Source organism: Hevea brasiliensis, chromosome 12 (genome assembly GCF_030052815.1).
Source record: "Hevea brasiliensis isolate MT/VB/25A 57/8 chromosome 12, ASM3005281v1, whole genome shotgun sequence".
Taxonomy (NCBI): domain Eukaryota; kingdom Viridiplantae; phylum Streptophyta; class Magnoliopsida; order Malpighiales; family Euphorbiaceae; genus Hevea; species Hevea brasiliensis.
Genome location: NC_079504.1, coordinates 17776275 through 17780511, shown reverse-complemented (window position 1 = coordinate 17780511; position 4237 = coordinate 17776275).

Genomic DNA, 4237 nt, shown 5'->3' with positions numbered 1-4237 from the left:
AAATTGAAAAATCAAACTGAACCACTAATTTTGATTCGGTTAATCGGTTTAACCCGAAAACTGCTCTCCTCTACTCCCAGGCCTACATATTTGTTGTGAGATGAATAATATATAAAATGGTGCATTGTGAATAAATAAAACAAAGAGCAATGTTCATTAGTAAAACAATGTGTGTTATGTTTTCGTCTTGGTAATGACACTATTCAAAGTTGTTTGTGCCAGCTGAGTTAGCCATTGAAGAAGCTGTTATGGCAATCGAGTTGTTTTCTCCATCAGTGACCTTGTAACATCGGTTAGTTACATGGGCCAAAAGGAGAGAAGTTGTTGAGAATCTTTTGAGATACAGCTACACAAGTTGTAATTGCTGTAGGTTAGTTACATAGTTGAAAGCATTTTTTTGAAGTTTACATAAAAATTTACTTGACACCTTTAATTTTAGTTGCATTCTATTTGATATGTGAACTTTATAATAATGTAACTATTTAACTCTATGATTGGTGAACACACAGACGTGACTTGCATGTGCTTTAACTTTTTGTTACACTTTTATAAAGTTTAGATAAGAGAGTCATGATGTAGGATGACCATGGATGGTAACGAATAGCATACTTGTGAAAATTACTAATGTGAATCTTATTAGTATTTTAATATTAATTTTATTTTAAATTCAATTAAAATTTATATTAAATTACTTGAACTTGTTTTAAATCCTATTATTATTATTATTATTATTATTATTATTATTATTATTAGGATTTTAAAATTTTAATAATTTTGTAAATTTTTAAATTTTATTTATTTAAAATATAATATTAAAAATATATATAAACATTATTATAAAAAGTAAATATTTTATATTTAATTAATTATTTATATAAAAGATTTAGGTAACGGATTCCAACACAAATTTTGAACTCGTTAGTTAAATTGAATATCAAAAAATATTTAACCGATTACCATCCTTAATAGAAAGGTTAACCATGTGCTACCCAGAGCCCCACCATATGAAATGCACAAGGCTGGGCTTATGTCTTAGGCTTAGTGGATTAGATTGGACTCAGGAGGATCAGGCCTGTTAAAAATGAAGTGGGCCTAAGCTTTGCATGTTTTCATTAGAGTATTAAATTTTAATACTTTTTATGTTATATTTATACGAGTAAAGGCACACATGCTCATATATTACGTAATTTACCTAAAATAATATATATATATATATATATATATATATATATATATATATATATATATATATATATATATTTTTTTTTTAATAAATTTTAAAAAGGGAAATTTAAAAGAAAAATATAAATGGAGAAAACATTTATTCAACCTGACTTAACATATAAATATAAGTTAAAGGCAATGGTATTACAAATGACATAATTAAAGGACAATGATATTACAAATGACATAATTAAAGGACAACGGTGTTACAACTAGTAAAGTTGAAGGATGGTCTTATTATACGCAGCATGAGAGAAGAGAAAGAAATATTGACTAAGTGCTACGTTGAATTTACCCATGTCAGTGTTTAATCGGGAAATCGGTGATTGGAGGTTAAAAGGATTTTTGTACAAATTTTAAAAATTGAGGGAATTTTATTTTATATTTTTAAGTTAAAGAGCTGTGATATTATAATTGTATAAATTCAAGAATAATTGTTAAAATTGATCCCACTATCAGGGATCTTCTCGTACTAATATATACTATGTATCACGATTGAAGATGCCATCAATTGCCTTGTGTGTAATAATATGATAGCTTTTTTATTCAAAGTAGTAGAATATGAGATGATCTCGAAGAAATTTTTTATTCAAAAACTATATTGTTTTTTTTATTTTTATTTTCAAATTTTAAGAAATTAATATCTTAAAATACCATAATTCTATAAGCTTCAATTTTATTAAACTCTCCCTTAGATAAATTTTAAGCTAAGCAATTTTATATTAGTTTTAACTTCTTTTTTTTTTTTTTTGAATTCAATGGAGGCACTATAGTCAGTATAATTAATAGGCTATACAGTGAGAGGTAACTCTATCTCTTTTTGTATCATAAAAGTAAATAATCATATAATAGGTAGATGGAGAAACTCAAACCCAAGACCTCTCCACTTCCTATATCTTAAAAGTAGAGGAAAACTAACCAAGTTACCCTAATTGTTATATTAGTTTTAACTTTAGACTTTGTTCATTAATTATTACTATAATTTTAAATTTAAATGAACTATTTCTTATTTAATTTTAATTAAGATTGCAAATTTGAAAATAAATCCAATATTATTAAATTAAAATTTATTAATAAATTGAATATTAATATTTAAATATCATATTATATGAAAAAAATAAATAGAAACCCCAAATCAAAAACCCACGTCAACACAAAATTCAATGAAAGAAATGAAACTTCAAATCAATAAATTCAAATTCCACAAAAGACAATGATCCGGGGTGACCAATTTAGCTGAATATAAATGATGTTGTCTCCGGAATCTCCACGGGTATAGATCTGCAAAACAATTCAAAAACACCAGATGAGTTAGTTGGCCATCACTCCGATGCCTAAGTATTAGGAACTGGAGAATGAAAATAGAAAATTGAGAGACCAAGATTAGATTGTGCGTATCTATTAGTTCCCATATATAAAGGCATTAGTTGGACTCCCATTGGGACTAGAAGTATTAAGTTGTGATACGAGTTAATCTCTAGATATATCGGTTTATCTATTACCAGAGTCCTAGGTGGTCTAAGAGTCCCCTTTGAAATAGGATTCTAACTAGGCCATGCGAGTATCTCAGACTCCTGTCTGGGAGAGATGAACAGTTCTCTCTTTTTAGGTTTTTAGGCACCCAAGCGCCCATCTAAGAACTGGTCGGGCCACCTGGGAGGGCGATACCCCCTGGTGTAACCCATCTAGGGCAAGTAGCATCATTAGTCTCCCCAATCACCACAACACGCCAACACCCCTATATATCCAAATCTTTAGGTTTGGTTCTAGGGTAGACTTATGCCCTAAGCTCTTTACAAGCGGATAGATGCCTTAGGGTTCTTTGCAATTGTTGGCTCTTTGGCAAGCAATGTATTCTTTGTAGAGTTTCTTAGATACTTTGAAGAAATTCTTAAACAACAGTGATAAAATTTTTTTTTGTTGGGTTGTTGTAAACCACAAACCATTCACTTGCTTGATTTCTTCCCTTATTCTGTATTCAAAGTATAAATAATATGACGAAGAGACACAACTTTTTTTTTGTCATTCTACAGATAGCGTCACTAATGCTATTTGTGGATTTTTTTTACAGGTCTGAACTCGTATGATAAAAGAAAAACACTAGGTGGGTTGCCTTAAGCTATCCTTCCTGTGCTTAAGTTAGTAATTGGAACTGAGATTGATAATAATTGACTAGAGAGAACAGTGTACCTGACTATAGAGGCTTGAACCTCTTATATAGGCATCAAGTAGACTCTTGTTTAAATAAGAAGTGTGATTATAATAGATTCCTATTTTAAAGGAAGTCCAATTAGAATGGAATTAGAAATTCAGATAAATAGAGATGCTTATCTACATTGGATAATGTTTGTATTTTAGAGTACTACTGTATCAATAAATATATAACCTCCACATCTGCAGAGAAGCTCCAACAATTTCTGGTAGGCAAAATTGATGGAAAAACTCAAAAAGCCTTCTTCCTAAATCTCTTATGCAACTCAACATTTTCTTCTCTATCATTTTTGGCTAAGAAGTATCCTTTAATTAAAGAAGACATTTATAGGACAAAAATGACGTAGTCTATTGCCATGGGAGTTAGGCAAATGACGAGAGGTGGTTGAATTTTTATATTGAAGCAAAGAGAAGAAAATATGTTGTGCTAGTGTGTTGCATAATAGCAAAGTCATGGATTTTGAGGCGATGAATAGATGACATAAGTGACTGGATTGAGACTTGACGTCCAGGAATAGAATTGAAGAAGAGATTTTGGTTGTTGGTTGATGATGGAAGAAGGTTGGTTGGGCAATAGCAACCTCGCTACTGCTAAGTTAATCTATGTTCACTTACAGTTCCTTAATTTAAATGGATGTATCATAATCGTCCCTAACTTTAGTGTGCATTACAAATTTTTTTAAATTTAAATTTAATATATTTTCTTTGAAATTTTGATAAAAAAATTCATAATAAATTATAAATTATGATTATGTAATTTAGTTTAAAATTTTTATTTATTTATTTTCTATTTATTTAAAAT